The sequence below is a fragment of the Podarcis muralis genome, chromosome 9 (assembly GCF_964188315.1).
Source record: "Podarcis muralis chromosome 9, rPodMur119.hap1.1, whole genome shotgun sequence".
NCBI classification, from domain to species: domain Eukaryota; kingdom Metazoa; phylum Chordata; class Lepidosauria; order Squamata; family Lacertidae; genus Podarcis; species Podarcis muralis.
Window position 1 is genome coordinate 50,968,422 of NC_135663.1, and position 16,824 is coordinate 50,985,245.

General features: G+C 43.9%; 1 protein-coding gene and 1 long non-coding RNA gene across 9 annotated transcripts in view; one reads left to right on the forward strand and one right to left on the reverse strand.

Annotated features, from left to right (window-relative positions):
- Positions 1-9,668, reverse strand: part of IRF2 (interferon regulatory factor 2) — a 42,229-nt gene extending 32,561 nt beyond the window's left edge. For 3 of the 8 annotated variants that reach the window (XM_077934234.1, XM_077934231.1, XM_077934230.1), the window contains exon 1: positions 7,047-7,272. The gene's annotated coding sequence lies outside the window, so the exon portion shown is untranslated. Of the gene's footprint in view, positions 1-6,437; positions 6,815-7,046; positions 7,273-9,448 lie in introns of those variants that run through there. The other 5 variants (XM_077934232.1, XM_077934229.1, XM_028744637.2 and 2 more) reach the window with 3 other exon arrangements.
- Positions 7,584-8,915, forward strand: LOC114604505 (uncharacterized). The gene is made up of 2 exons (XR_003708331.2): positions 7,584-7,719; positions 8,763-8,915. It is a non-coding gene; the product is annotated as an uncharacterized LOC114604505 (long non-coding RNA).
- Positions 9,669-16,824: the final 7,156 nt, after the last annotated feature.

Consider the following 16,824-nt stretch of genomic DNA (forward strand, 5'->3'; position numbering starts at 1 on the left):
TAGCTGCAGGAGTTTCCTCATCTGCACTATATGTTTAAGATGACATCATACCACTTTTAACACTCATGGCTTTTCCCAAAGAACTGCAGTTTGTTAAGACTGCTGAGAGTTGTTAGGAACCCCCTATTCCTGTCACAGAGCTACAATTCTCAGTGTTCCCTGGGAAGAGAGACTGACTGCTAAACCACAACTTCCATGAGGGGAATAGGGGTCTCGTCACAACTATCAGCACTCTTAATAAAGATTTTTTTGGGTGGAAGCTATGACTATTTAAAGTGGTATCATACAGCTTTAAATATATGGTGCAGATGGGACCCTAATCTAGACCACTATTTCAGAAATTACTTATGAAAATCACAGCTCCTAGGCCAGAATCTTGTTAGCCTATTTGATAATCCAGCCCTGGTTCAAAAGGCCTTGATCTCCATTATCATAAAAAATAAAACACAGGCACAGCCAAGAACAGATATTCTTGACTGTACAACCTTTTCGCAGACCACAGAACAGAGTTCACAGACCACAGTTTGAGCATCCATCTCTGTATCTTTCTTTCTTTTTTTTACTTCAAAATCGATGAGATATCATTGCAAAGAAAAAGGTCAGTATGCAAATAATTGTACAAATAGTATTCTATAGTCTGGCTGGGGACAGGCTTTGAACTTGCAGACTTCTTTTACATAAGTGGCGCATTTCATATGGCTACTCTTAAAATGTAGGGGGGGGGGGACTTTCCAAAGTAGTTTGTGACATGGCATGGAAATGTAACCATTCATAAGCAGCATGGCAAAAGTGCCCTTAAACAGAAAACAAAACTCATAAGCAGCATTCAGCATTACAGCAGTAGGCAGTGTTTTAACAAATCACTGATGCTAAGAGTACCTTACTGTAAAGAACATCATGTTGAGAGCACATTTTGTTCTTGTTTAACACTGGAAGAATGACTCATGCTTATGAAGTAGCAAACTCAGGCTGTGCTCCGAAAAGCACTTGTGCCAGCAAAGCAGAGCAGGCATCAGTGCAGTTTGGAAGCTGCAAGAGTTTCTAAAACTGCAGCCCAGCAGGCTAATAATGCACAATATGCCCCAACAAGAGAAGTATTTCTGGATGGAATGAGGCTTCTGCAGCTGGAGACTTTTGAGAATCAGTGCCCTTCTGGGTAAACCCATTGTGACTAGAATCAAGATCCTCTGTGGGTGGCAATCTTATGCACATCTACTTGAGAGTAAATGCTGCTAAATTAAACAAAAGTCACTTCTCTGTCTACACCGTGGGTAGGCAAACTAAGGCCCGGGGGCCGGATCTGGCCCAATCGCCTTCTCAATCCGGCCCGCGGACAGTCCCAGAATTAGTGTGTTTTTACATGAGAAGAATGTGTCCTTTTATTTAAAACGCATCTCTGGGTTATTTGTGGGGCATAGGAATTCGTTCATCCCCCCCCCATATAGTCTGGCCCCCCACGAGGTCTGAGGGACAGTGGACTGGCCCCCTGCTGAAAAAGTTTGCTGACCCCTGGTCTACATGCAAGTAACACAAACCCGTTTCTAAAATCTTACCATAGTTCTACATGCAAGTGAAAACAGCCAAAGTTTTTAATCTATATCCAACTCCACGCTACTTTGTGGCACAAGCGATCCAAGTTTTCGAAGGGTGTCTCGCAACACCCTTAACGTCCTAAAGGGAACTCTCAATTTGGTGTGACTTTCAGATGCAGGTGTATCCTTCTGATTGACCCTCACCATAAAGCACGGGTGACTAACCTGTGGCTCTCCAGATGTTGTTCTCCAGGCTATAACTCTCATCATCCCTGACCATTAATGGGCCATGCTGGGTGAGGCTGATGGGAATTGGTTGGGAGTCCAACAACATCTGGAGGGCCGCAGGTTCCCCACTACTGCTTCCGAAAGTAGCAAATTACCTGAGATGTGACTATATGATCTATCTCCAGGAAGGAAGGGGTTTTTAACCAGGTGGCCAGAGAGATTGCACATTAAAATAACATGCTTCTTTCTCCCCACAGAGCAGTGTCTGGAGGCACCTGATAAGGGGTCCACACATTTTTTGCTGGCTTTGGTAGCTGCCTACCGTTTTTAATGGTGTTTTGTGTTTTATTGTACTGTACACCACACTGATATTTTACGAGATGGCAGCTAGAGCTGAGCAATGTCTGGTTTTCAACAAATTAATCAGGACTGTTATTAAATTGAGATGGGAAGGGGAGACACAATACATCCCTAAGTAATGCTCTTGAACATAGCTCATGGTGTTATTTTAAAATGGCCATTCTTCAGTACTAGCACAATTTCTGCCCCAAGAAATGTTGCGCCATTACTGGCGTCAGTGCTACAATATAGGAAGCGTAATTAACTGAAACTTGTCCCAGTGTCCACATTAATTTTAAGAATGTGGGAAAAGCCATCAGGCCCAGCATTCTCTTCCCCCGGTGGCCAACCAGACACCTACAAGAAAGCCGCAGAAGAACAGTGCAATAACAGAAGCTGGAGCATCCTGACTGATACTGATGGTAATATATAGTAATCATGACTGGGAGCCATCAATATGCCTTATCCTCCATGAATTTGCCCGATCCCGCTTTAAAGCTGTCTATGGTAGCAGCTTTACCATAGCTTGTGGTTGCAAATGTTTGCCTTGAATCTCCCACCATTCAGCATCACTGTGTTTTTAGAGGAGAAAATGCTCTCCACGTTGCATATTTTATAAACCTCTATCATGTCCCCTGTTACTCATCTTTTTTTCAAAGCTAGAAAGACCCAAGTATTGTAAGCTTTCCTTAGAGGGGAGTTCTGCTCTGCTTCCATGGTTGGAGGCAGTATGCTTCTGAATACCATTTGCTGGAAAATACAGGAGAGGAGAGTGCTCTTGAGCTCAGGTTCTGCTTGCGGGATTCCTATAGCCAACTTGTTGGCCATAGTGAGAACAGGATGCTAGCCTAGATGTTCTTAGGAGTTGCTCCAGCCCCTTGATCGTTTTTGACTGCCCTTTTCTAGCTCAATATTGTGAGGTGAGATCAGAACTGTGGACAGTATGCTAAGTTTGGTCACACCAAAAGTCTGCAAATAGGCACTATAATATTGACAGTTCTATTTTCAAACAATTTCCAAAAAAGGAATTTGCCTTCTCCTCCAAAGCTGCAACACACGGCATAAACATTTTCACCAACCTATGCACCACTGCTAGTTCACATTCCATCAGTGTACAGGTGCCTCGCAAGACGAAAAGAATCCGTTCCGCAATTCTCTTCGTCTTGCGGTTTTTTCGTCTTGCGAAGCAAGCCCATTAGCGGCTTAGCGGATCAGCTGATAAGCGGCTTAGCGGATCAGCTGATAAGCGGCTTAGCGGCTTGGGAAAAGGGGGGGGGAGAGGAAAAAAACCCTGCAGGAACTCGCAAGACATTTTCGTCTTGCGAAGCAAGCCCATAGGAAATTCATTTTGCAAAGCACCTCCAAACGGAAAACCCTTTCGTCTAGCGGGTTTTCCGTCATGCGAGGCATTCGTCTTGCGGGGCACCACTGTATATGTGAAGTTTTTTTTTACTCCAGTAAATTATCACTTCATACTAAACTGCATTTGCCATTTTAATACCCATTCCCCAGTTTGGAGAGATCCTTTCTGGGTTCCTTACAATTGCTTTTTGTCTTTTAATCCCCTGAATAATTTGAAGTCTTTAGCAAACCTCACTACTCACCCTACCTCTAGATAATTTGTGAACAAGTTAAAAAGTACTTGTCCCAAGACTTTGGCTATGTTTATATTTGCATACTAACTGAGCTGGTATGAATATCTGAATCTTAAGAGTTAATGATAGGCCCTTTTCCTATGCAATCTCTGGGATCCAAGAGAACCAGATTGAGATTTTCAAAAATGGTAGTATTTCCTCAAATTAGGAATTCTAGATTGCCCAACGCAAAGGATGTCGCTCTTTTGAAGGGAATTTGCTACAATTTAGGGATAGGGAAAATCAAACCTGGACCAAACAAAGACTTAGAACACCAAAAATCCCCTTGTTCCAAATAACCTTTAGACCAGGACTTCCTTACACTCAGTAAAAGTCAGTTGTACTTAAGTCCATTTGAAATTAATGGGGCTTAAGTTTGCTGTTTAAAAACTTGTTTCATTGATTTCAATGAGTGACTCTCACTGGAATTGAGTTGTTGTGTTCCTCATAATAATAATAATAATAATTTATTATTTCTACCCCGCCCATTTGACTGCATTGCCCCAACCACTTTGGGTGGTTTCCAGCATATATAAAAACATAATAAAACAAAAACAAAGCCTTAAAAAGCTTCCCTCTACAGGGCTGCCTTCAGATGTCTTCAGAAGGTTATATAGTTACTCATCTCCTTGACATCTGACGGGAGGGCATTCCAAAGGTGGGTGGGTGCCACTACTGAGAAGCCCATTACTTCTCACATAGCCTAGTCTTCATGCTGAGCAATTTTTGCAGACAAAGTACATTTTGATATTACAGGCACACAACATTGCAACATTCATAGCCAATATACTTTTATGCCCCTCACTTCAATGGCTCTTTTGTATTCAGTGAAAAGTGGAGATGCAGGTTTACAGACTATCAAATTTTAATTCATGTAACATTCTAGCGGCTTCTTGAAGTGTGGCAACCACTGCTGACTTCTAGCTGTCTCCTTAGAGACAGTCACATACAAGACATGCACAGAACTCTGTGCACACCGGGTTTTCACAAAAGACCTGCTCTGCACTGTTATTCCTGCTGCCTCTGCACATGACATTTACGGCTAAATCCCAGTGAGCAAAGGGGCTGCCATGCCACAATCTAAGGTTGTTAGAACAAATCCTTTAAAAGTGGCAAAGCATAAACTGGGGTGGTAATGATTTTAGATTAATTAAACCAGAGTAAATTGACCACGTGGCACCATGAATTTGCTAACTAGAGCTTCTGTTTTAAGGTACACTTTCCTAAGTAAGGTAAAGGTAAAGGGACCCCTGACCATTAGGTCCAGTCGTGACCGACTGGGGTTGCTGCGCTCATCTTGCTTTATTGGCCGAAGGAGCCGGCGTACAGCTTCCAGGTCATGTGGCCAGCAGGACTAAGCTGCTTTTGGCGAACCAGAGCAGCGCACAGAAACACCATTTACCTTCCTGCTGGAGCGGTACCTATTTATCTACTTGCACTTTGAGGTGCTTTCGAACTGCTAGGTTGGCAGGAGCAGGGACCGAGCAACGGGAGCTCAACCCGTCGCGGGGATTCGAACCGCCTACCTTCCAATCGGCAAGCCCTACACTCTGTGGTTTAACCCACAGCGCCACCCTAAACACAATGACCAACAAAGGCGGCCATCATAGGCAGCTGTTACACTCTAGAACAGCCTTCCTCAACCTTGTGTCGTCAGATATTCCTGAACTCCAACTCCCACCATCCCTGACCATTGCCCATGCTGGCTGGGGCTGATGGCAGTTGCAGTTCAGCAGCACCTAGAAGGCCCACAGGTTCTCCAAACCCTGCCCTAGAATAACCACCATCCCTTGGCAGAAACAAAAAACGTCGGGTTCCAACCTATTCGGCCTGACTTCAAGCAAAAACGGGTAAGGCTAGCGCGCGAAAGGGGGTATATCTGGTAGCCCTTGCACCAGATAAGCCGAGCTTCCTGGAACAAAATGCACCTAGTCTCGCCTTTCTCCTCCCACGCCTCGAGCCGCAGAAGTATCCAGTGCCGCGTTCTATTGCCTCGAAGCCGGCTCCCCATTGGCCAAGCGGAGCAGACACGTCACTGCTTGACCCGGCCGCTGAGGCGGAGGAGAAAAGGAAGTGGCCGAGCCAGGCTTGTGTAACCAACAACCTACTTCGCGGGGGGGGGGGGAGGTGTCACGCTTGTATTTGGGGGAGGCGGGGGCTCCCCCCCGCCGCCTCGGGCAGAGTGGCACCTCCAGGTGTGTCTCCCCCCCCCCCCCGCACAAGCGCCAGTTGCTAGTTAAGGGCGGGAAGTGGCCATTTCCTCCCTTTCTCTCCGGCTCCAGCCCAAGGCCGCCTCCCTGCCTGTTTCTTCCTCTAACATACAGCCTCTCGGGGAGGGGCAGGGGAGAGCGGAGATGGCAGCCGCAAGGCCTCTGCGGGGAAAAGCATAAAAAGAGCACACGGCGCCCTTCGGTACCAAGCACACGTTACGAAACCACCCAGCCCAATTCCCCCCTCCCCGAACTCATTTCACAGCACCGAGTGGGAAAGGAAAAGCATATAAGAAGCGGCAGCCGCAGGGCCCCGGGAACCGCCCGGGTCTCCTCTCTCGGCAAAGCGATTTCTACCGGAACGGGCCTTGCCCCGCCATGGCTGGGTTCAAAGTCCCCGAGGTGGGAAGAGAAATCCTTCCCCCGCCCGCCCCCCGGTTTTATGCACAGCTCCCCTTCGTGCATTGCAGGGTTGGGGGCCCTCGCTCGCTCACCTAGCTTCCACGCCCGCGAAGAGGCTGGTCAGCTGCCAGAAATAATATCCGCATGGCCAACGTATCCCGGGATCGAAAACAACAAGTGTCCACCAGCTCAGCAGCTCCATTAGCTTCTCTCGTCAACCTCCGCGGGAGTGAAAATAAAAGTTGCTTCCTCCGCGTCCCCCAAGCAAGGTGCTCCTGGGCTCGGTTCAAATTCTGTGCTCCTAAATCCAGATTATTTTCTCCCTTCCGCCCCGTCGCAATCGCTCCTCGCCTTTGTTTCTGCCGCTGCTATTTCTCGCCATCCGGCAACCCCCTAAGCAAACCGCCTGTTTCAGAGCCCCACAACCAGCGAGAGAAACGCGTCCTTCCAGCCGATCCCTTCCCAGCCTCTGCAAATCCAAAAGTGAAATTAAAAGCCCTGCATTCTCTTACCAGTAGCTGCACCTAAAATCATATGACCCGCAACGGCGCTGGCCTTTTATTTTTGTTTTCAATCAAGATCAATAGCAACATTTCTGGAAGCAAGCGTCTCAATCATGTGGGGGGCGGGGAGAGAAACGCCTAATCTGCAAAGGATTAATATTTGGGTTTTGGTTTTTGTTTAGAAAAAAAATGCCTTACCAATAAGTTTGTTTCGCGTTATTTATGGCAGTTCCCTTCAAGGTTATCGCGGTTGCCAAGAGACGCAAAATGGAAAGGAAAACAGGCGGCTGCATAAATCGCGGGAGCAAAACTAAAAGTTATTCCCTCCTCCTCTGCTTTTGGCGGAGATCAGCCCAGATCGAAAGCAAAACAAGGGGAGGAAGCCGCGAGGAGCTGAGTCTTGGAAATCCCCCCCTCCCTTCCTCCTCCTCCTGCTCCTCTTCCAGGCCTGTTTGTGCAGAGAGCGAGAGAAGGGGAGGTGGGGGCTGGAAGGAGAGAAAGGGGTGCGGAAGTTTGCCGCAGCCGTTCATTGGCAGGCTCCGCTGCTTTCATCAGTTCTCAGAAAAGTCGATTTCATTTTCACTTCCCTCCAGCAACAGCGACATCAGCCCACGGCGAGCGGGTGGAAAGTGGCTGGTGGGGGAGGGGGAGGCGGAAATAGAGGTTTCGGTTCCTCGGTAAGGGAAACCAGGGCTTACAAGCAGCCACTGCTTCCCCCCTCCTCCTCCTCGTCTTCGCCTCCTTTTTCTGTGGTCGGATGCTGTATCCTGGGGACGGAATGGCGCCCGAGCATCTTCCAAAGCCTTGTGCGAAGAGACCCAGGGGGACGGAGAGATGCTGGATCCGACCTTGGGCGTTGCACGCCGTTTGTGTACGTGTGTGTGTGTGTGTGTGTGTGTGTGTGCGCGCGCGCGCGCTGTGGAACCGGCGGCCTCTGGCAGAACCGGGAGATTCGGCTTGTTTTGTTGCTAAAAAAAGAGAGCCAAGTTTCTAGTCCTTGTGAAACAAACAATAACAGCCTAAGAGGCAGTGGCTGCTTATCTAAGCGAGGATTTGAGAAGTCAAGGCATACAGTGCCGTGCCACATGTATAATTTTCTTTTCTTTCTTCTGAATTTTTATTTATAATGAGGTTGGGGAAATAACCAATGGGATTGTTTTTTTAAGCAGCCAACCACTGTGAAACTCCTCCCTTTTCGAAAAGTCACTTCCTGTATAGCATGTGCTGTTGTCGAAAAAACCACAGGTCCAAATCCTTCTCTTGGGTGTAGAATTAGCTGCATGGTCCTTTGGTTCCAAGCCCATGCCTTGTGTTTCTTTTGGTGGTGGCATCCTGCCTATGGAATGCAATACCCAGGGAGGCTTGCCTAGTATCTACTCTCTCGTCATTTTGATTCCCGGCAAAGATCCATCTATTTTCCATGGCTTTTTAACATTTATTGAGTCTTTAATCCTCTTTCATTGATTATTGAGGGCTTTATTGTTTTTACTATTTCATTGCTGTCATATTCCTTTTCATGGTTACTTATTAATACATAAATTCATAAATAACAATAATAACCTGCCCTGAAAATATTTATTGAAAGCCTGGGGAAGAAAGTGAAACAAACATGTCTCAAGATGGCTTAAAAGAATTAGAGAAATTATCTAGCCAACTTAATTATTAAATTAGTCTTCCTTGCCTACAAAACTTAAAACGTGTCTTTCAAAAGACTGGCGTCAGTCATAGAATAAAGCAGATACATCTCCCAAGTCAGCAGAACTTCCTGGCTGATGGTTTTTTGTTTGTTTTGTAGCCCACTCCTTTTCTGAGATGATTCAATGACGTGTATGATTTCTGGCAAAGATGAACTGGAATTCAGACATTAATGACTCATTGTGCTTATTGCCTCTGTCTTCGCTTCTTCTTTTTCAGATGCCACTTGTAACTTCCACCTTTTAATCTTTGTTCAAAACGCATACCAAAAGCAAAACTTTGTCTCACACACCAGAGAAAATAAAATTATTGGCAACCAGCACTGCAGCCTTTAAAGGTGGGGGAATATTGCTGGACAAATACCAAAGTTAATTCCAGTCCATCTGTTGCCAGAATTCCCTTTTACATATACACATTGACACATATATTACACTAGTAATATAGTTAGCCGAATTTAATGGAGGTGTTTGGAGTCATAGCTCAGTGGTGGAGCATCTCTAGGTATAGCTGGAAAATATCCTGTCTGAAACCCAGGAGAGGTGCTGCTGGTCAGTATTGCTAAATAGTACTGAGCTAGAAAGACCAATGGGCCTGACTCATCATAAGACATCTTCCTGTGTTCCTAAATAAAGGGAAATTAGGGAATTAACCAGCTTTGGTTCATTTAGGGTGCCAGCTGAAGACACCTTTTCTGCCAGGCCCAATAGATGCTTGGCTATGTACTGAGTGATATACTAAATAGATGGAGATGGGTACATTTCAAATAATGTTATAGTTCTTATTCTTTATTGGGTTTTACATTACTGTGTCATGCCCCCTGGTCATGTGTGATGAAGCGAGAGGGAATGCAAAATCCGTAAGTTAGAAATACACATTCAAAACAAACAACAAAACATGCAACTCACAGTTCAAAAACAACCTCTCCTGGATCTGAAGGTAAGAAGTAAAGCTGTGTGGTACCAGCATACTGATGAACACTGCAGCCCAAACCTCCAACTTCTGCCAGTGGTTTCATGTAGCTGTTAAAGAGCATAAGGGACAGTATTGAACCCTAGGATACACCAGACAGCAATAGCCATGAAGTGAAACAATCGTCTCCCAGTATCACCTTCTAGAAAGGCTTCTCTAGAAAATAAGGAACCACCACAGGACCAGGTCTTGTAAAAACAACCCAGATAAGCAGTCCAGAAGGACACCATGGCCAATGAAAGGTCCAGGAGAACTAAGAACATGGCACTTCTTCAATCAATTCTCTGGCATAAATCTTCCATTGGGGGCTCAGGCTGTTCCTGTGCCAAAAGCTGGATTGGAACAGATCCAAATAATTCATCATCCAAGACCATCTGGAGCTGAGAGGTCCTACCACCTGGCCCATTCACCTTGCAGTGAAGCTTATTTTGGAAGCTTACAAAACCACCACAGTTAACGTCAGTGTCCTTGATTGGTAATGTCAGCATGTCCTGGCACTTCTCTCAGGCCTCTAAAATCTTAACAGATAATTTTTTACCATTCATCAAGTGTCTCATACTTATCATAACAATATTTTTTACCTCAGTCTAGCACCTTTCATGTGTCTTCCTCTGTCTTAGTTCACATAAATACTAACGTACATAATTACAGTGGTACCTTGGGTTACATACGCTTCAGGTTACATATGCTTCAGGTTACAGACTCCGCTAACCCAGAAATGTTACCTCGGGTTAAGAACTTTGCTTCAGGATGAGAACAGAAATCGTGCTCCGGTGGCACGGCGGCAGCAGGAGGCCCCATTAGCTAAAGTGGTGCTTCAGTTTCAGGTTAAGTACGGACCTTCGGAACGAATTAAGTACTTAACCTGAGGTACCATACCACTGTACTGGGGAATCCCTTTATGGGTTACATATATTCTGCAAGCTTCTATTTCAAAGACTGCTTCACATCAGAAAATAATGCGCTGTGGCTTTGAGGAAGCTGCCAGAAAAAGTGGTTCTTCAAAACAGGAACCTATAAATTTGCCCTCTAGGCAAATTTAAAAACAAAACAAAACAAAACAAAACACGCACAGAGGAATGGGGAACTTGTGGGCCTCCAGATTGGCAGTGCAGGGATGGGAGAAATTGTTAATAAATTCCGTTCTGACACAAATATATCTATATTTTAAAACCCTGATAATTTCAAGAATAATGGCAGTATCCTGGTGCCATCTTCAAAACCTGAAAACAAGAAAATATGTAGGCCATGCTTTTAACAACAGATCACATGTACAGATCCTGAAAACAAACAATACAGTGGCACCTCAGGTTACATACGCTTCAGGTTACATACGCTTCAGGTTACAGACTCCGCTAACCCAGAAATAGTGCTTCAGGTTAAGAACTTTGCTTCAGGATGAGAACAGAAATCGGGCTCCGGCGGTGCAGCGGCAGCAGGAGGCCCCATTAGCTAAAGTGGTGCTTCAGGTTAAGAACAGTTTCAGGTTAAGAACGGACCTCTGGAACGAATTAAGTACTTAACCTGAGGTACCACTGTAGGTATTTTGATGCCTAAATGTAGTAAAGGGAGGCAGCAGTAGATTTCATTATATTTTTCCTCATAACTAGGGAACCATTTTAATGGGAAAGGAATTAAGAAGTGGTACTCGCTTGTGATACAAATGTGCTACATTAAGGTATTTAACTTTGGTATAAATGACAGGCCATTAGGAACTTAACAACTGAGTGCTAAGTATGTTTCCTTGGGAGCAATTCAGACTGTGTTCAGTGGGACTTACCTCATGGCAGAAAAAGAGTGAGGCCTTTGAGGAGAAGCTGTGTGCCCAGGAGGTCTATGCCGATTCATAGATGTCTGTCTCCCCACTTCTATGGGATCCTACTATTTCAGCTTGTCTGTGTTGTAAGCCCTAAGAAGCCTGAAACACTTCTTGTCAGACTACAGTGGTACCTCGGGTTACATACGCTTCAGGTTACAGACTCCGCTAACCCAGAAATAGTACCTCAGGTTAAGAACTTTGCTTCAGGATAAGAACAGAAATCGCGCAGCAGCGGCGCGGCAGCAGCAGGAGGCCTCATTAGCTAAAGTGGTGCTTCAGGTTAAGAACAGTTTCAGGTTAAGAACAGACCTCTGGAACGAATTAAGTACTTAACCTGAGGTACCACTTTAATAGATCCCCCCCCCCGCACTTGGCAAATAGAGACATGGGTCAGTACATAGAATACCACTCTAGCATTTGTCTAATGTGCTAAGAATACCTCTTTTATTAGATGAAGACTTCCCAGGAAAAAAAGGTATAAGTTAGTATGGTGTAATGGTTACAGTGATGGGCTGGGACTTGGGAGGCTGATGTTCAAACTGACTTTTAGGCGTGAAACAACTTGGATGATTGTGACTAAATATTAACAACAGATGAGAAGAAGTATAGAAACAATATATTTAAAAGTTATGAAGATTACTGAAATAAGGAGAAAAAATATTTAAGAGAAAAGAAAACACAGGTTGAATTAAGTTAAGCTTGAGGAAATAAAAGAGGCTTGGAAAATGATAGCACTCCCATATGACTGGTGGCTTTTGATCTGGTCTGTGATTGGTTCTGTCTGTGGTTGAAAGGCCTGACTGGACACTGAGTGAGGTTCTTAAATCAATTTGGCAGTTAGAAGCAATCTAAGTGGCTCTATAAATCAAACTGCACCCCAGCAAAATTGCTGCCAAGAATATTGGAGTTCTATAGTAGCCTGAACCAACAAGAATGGAATGTTTTGAATCTCTGCTCCCTCCTGCTTAAATTTATCCAATCTGTATTTTCTTTACATGAATTTTAATATCTATTATTTAATTATCTAAATATATATTTTTATTCTGCTCTTCAGCCAAAAGAGGCTTCCACAGCAACTAATAGATCAATACAAACAAGGCAGTGCCTGCCTTCATTCTTAGAATCTGGAGAAACACAGCACAGAAGGATAATGGAATTAAATGTTTGTCTCGGGATGAAGAAAATTTTTGATTCATCTTTCATTTAAAGGTCACACCTAAGTCACACTTCGCAAAAAAATATGCAAACCTAAACACAAGTATCCTTCAATATTCACACCTCTCTGAATTTCGCAGTGTAGTTTTCTAGTCAAGTAATATCTAAAAAATAATAATGTGTATACATCAGATAAAATGAGAGGAAGGAGAAAGGATGGGTAAGAAATTAATTTCAGGTTGCATTTAAAGACAAACCTGCCAAATCTATGTTTTCTGAAACAAATACGCAAACCAAAATGCAAAAATCGTTTGAAATTCACACTTCTCTGAATTTTGCAATGCAGTTCTCTAGCCAAGCAGTGTATACAAAAATAAATGTGATGCATAAATTAGTGAATATAGCACAGATAAATCCATTAAATTATGGAAAACTGTTCTCCAAAACTGTGTACATTAGAAGAAACCCACACTAAAATGCAGATAAATTTTCACGAGGAATAGTTTTTTTGAAAATTGCCAGCTGATGTGGAAATGTAGAGAACTGAACTTAAGAATGAGAAACAGAGAGGAACCAAAACTGACAAGATTTGTCTACCCCTAGGAGGGAGAACTATGTATGATGATTAATATAATGAAATATAATAACATAGTATTTATAAGAAAAACAACATCCTGCCTGCGGTCTAAATAAACATACCTCTTTAACCTCTCCTTTTCTTCCTTTGTAAGGGAATACAATGGAGTAAGAGAGACTGAATTAAATTACTTCATTTGGAAAAGATATGTGAAAATAAATATGTCAAGGCCCTTAAAGAGTAGGAAGGACTAGATGGCAGAAATAGCTGCAGGCGGTGACTTACAAAGAAAAAAGTATTACCAAATAAAGAAAATGGAAATGTTAGAACAAGAAGCACTCAGGGGTCTAGAAATAATGTACAGGGAAAACTAATAATCTGGAGCAACAGAATGCAAACATTTCTAAGTTAGGTTTGCAATAAAGAGAGGAAGCCAATGTAAAGAGGTTTTTTAAAAAGCAATATGAGAACGAGCCTTTTCAGTGGTGGCTCCCCATTTGTTGCTCTCCCTGGGGAGACTCACCTGGCTCCATTGTTACATATCTTCAGGCACCAGGCAAAAACATTATTTATTAGCCAGGCCTTTGGCTTTTAACTATCTGTGGCCTTTTAGAGTGAGTGGGATGCTTTTAATGTATTTCTTCCCTACTTTTAATGTATTTGTGAGTTGCTTTGTAAGTTGCTTTGAGTTGTTATGGCAAAAAAGTGACTAACAAATTAAATAAGTAGAAATAAATAAAAAGGGGGAAATACTGTCATATTTATAAGCCAGATAAATGAAATAAGCTGCAGAGTAAATAGAACAGAGCAAGGCCACATCCACACCATACTGTACATTCTAAATGAATTTAAATCACTTGGCTTCACCCAAAGAATCCTGGGAACTGTAGTTTATCTCTCAGAGAGCTACTATCCATCTGTCTCGAGAGACAATGGAGTGCACCTCCGTGGGTGAAGTCAAACTGCTGTGTCATCAGCACCAAAGGGAACTCCCCAGAGGTCCTGGGCTGCTCAGACAACAATGCCACAAATAAATAAAAATGCAAGTATTTATGCTTTCTTTGCTGCAATTAAGTAAATTTGTATAAATCCTGAAAAGACACTGGACCAGGAAACATTTCTTAACTAACTTTTACTTTGTAGCACTGTTGTGGAAATATTAACTCTATGTGGGAGACAAGGCTATAACTCCTGATTTCTCTGAAGATGTATACCAACCCATGCAAGTGTGGGTGGGAATTATAAGCAGTTCAACCATCTATTTATTAAATGTGAATTTGCAATATTATTGAACAGTTTTAGATTATTTACCTAGATATTAAGGCTACATACACACCATGCATTTATTGCGAACTTTAGTTTACTCCTCACACAGCTACAATTTATGGCACTCTCGGCATTCTAAGTTCCCACGATTCTTTGAGAGAAACATGCTTATAATGTATGGTGTGTACACAGATTGCAGCACAGTCCTTTGTAGGTTTATTCAGAAATAAATCCCTCTGTAGGACTTATTCCCAAGCAAGTATATATTCTAGATGATACTTCAATCAGGATTTGTTGGGTTCTTCTGGTTTTACATCAGATACTCCTGAGCAGCTTTCAGCCTTGGCAAATTATTTCATTATCTCTAGTGACACCCTGTGGCAATGATCTCATGCCCACATAGCACATTATAATACAGTGGTACCTCCGGTTGTGGATGGGATCCTTTCCGGAGCTCTGGTCGGATCCTGAGGTTTCCACAACCGGAGGGACCACTTCTGCGCATGTGCGCAGCATAGTAGAGCACTTCTGCGCATGCGTGTGTGGCGAAACCCGCTTACGTATCCCAAAGGAGATGTAACTGGAGGTGAATGTAAGTAGAGGTACCACTGTAGTCTGGATTGAGATGGTATAGTACTGTACAGTGAAATTCCTTTGGACTATTGCTGGTGTTATTTCTATAAAACCATCCGTCTATAGGGAGTTTTACAGCATAACCTCGGAAAGAAGAGACCCCTGTCCCAGGTATACATAATATTTTTATCAAAGCCATGTAAATTCCAGTCGTTGGACTAGCAAAAGTAAATGAAAGTATTTTAGTTGGGTTTACCTTCACTTACATCTGGATTCCAGGATTAAGTCACACATCAAGTAAATAAATGCATCTGGTGGGCCCTATAGCCAACGTTGCTGCAGCCTTGCAGCATGTACCATTAATATGGGCAGTATTGTGTGAAATCAGCTTTCATACACAATTCTAGCCTGCAGTCCTCAGCACACATACTGGCAGGGAATAAACATCCAACATGGTGGGACTTCAGAATTCATAGGATTGCACTGCAAAGAGACCAGATTAAGAAGTAAAATCAAAGTTGCCATTATACTTAAAATGGATACTGTGTAAAATCTTGGTTGATTCTTCAGGACATAAGGACACTTAGAAGACTCCTTGGAGAAGTCATTTGGGGATCTGTACTGAAGCGAGGTTGTAAAAAGGTAAAGGGACCCCTGACCATTAGGTCCAGTCGTGACTGACTCTGGGGTTGCGGCACTCATCTCGCTTTATTGGCCGAGGGAGCTGGCATACAGCTTCCGGGTCATGTGGCCAGCAGGACTAAGCTGCTTCTGGCAAACCAGAGCAGCGCACAGAAACGCCGTTTACCTTCCCGCTGGAGCGGTACATATTTATCTACTTGCACTTTGACGTGCTTTTGAACTGCTAGGTGGGCAGGAGCTGGGACCAAGCAACGGGAGCTCACCCCGTCACGGGGATTCGAACCACCAACCTTCTGATCGGCAAGTCCTAGGCTCTGTGGTTTAACCCAGAACTCCTTAATTGGTGTCTGGAGGCAATTTTGGGATGGATGAGGTAGACTTTGCCTTTGATACTTGAGAACTATATTTTAGGACACACCCTGTTGTTGTGACTATTTGTTTTGAACATTTTTTTTTATATTAGATTGCCTTCAGCATAGTGCTAAAGTGAACATTCCATCAACATATGGGTGGCGCTGTGGGTTAAACCACAGAGCCTAGGACTTGCCGATCAGAAGGTCGGCGGTTCAAATCCCTGTGATGGGGTGAGCTCCCGTTGCTCGGTCCCTGCTCCTGACAACCTAGCAGTTCGAAAGCACGCAGTGCAAGTAGATAAATAGGTACCGCTCCAGCAGGAAGGTAAATGGCGTTTCTGTGCACTGATCTGGTTCGCCAGAAGCGGCTTAGTCATGCTGGCCACATGACCCGGAAGCTGTACGCCGGCTCCCTTGGCCAATAAAGCAAGATGAGCGCCACAACCCCAGAGTCGGCCACGACTGGACCTAATGGTCAGGGGTCCCTTTACCCTTTACTAATGGAACATTCTCCCCCTCTACTCTCTCTGTACACTCCCTGTACTGTATCCATTTTTTTTTGGGGGGGGGGGGGGTTCTCCCAACTTTCCAGGAGCAGATATGGGGATGGCACAGGATGCATGTGAGGAGAGAAGGGGGGGGGGATCCTGTTTCTTGCACAAGCACTAATCCTTGAGTTAGTACAAATATTTTGTTGAGTTCCACTCGTTGGTCCTGTCATGGCCACAAGTGGGGAAGAAGCAAAGTTGAGAATTTACTGCATGCTGCCTGTTTGTCTTAACCACTGTTTAAGCTATGGTTTAACATGACACGTGAACAATGTCTCTTTTGCCACACTAAATTATAGGCAGAGTGACATTAAAGAGGAACAATACTTTTGAGGCCAACTCATTGCCCGAAATGGAGGTTGTATTGCTGTTAATAATA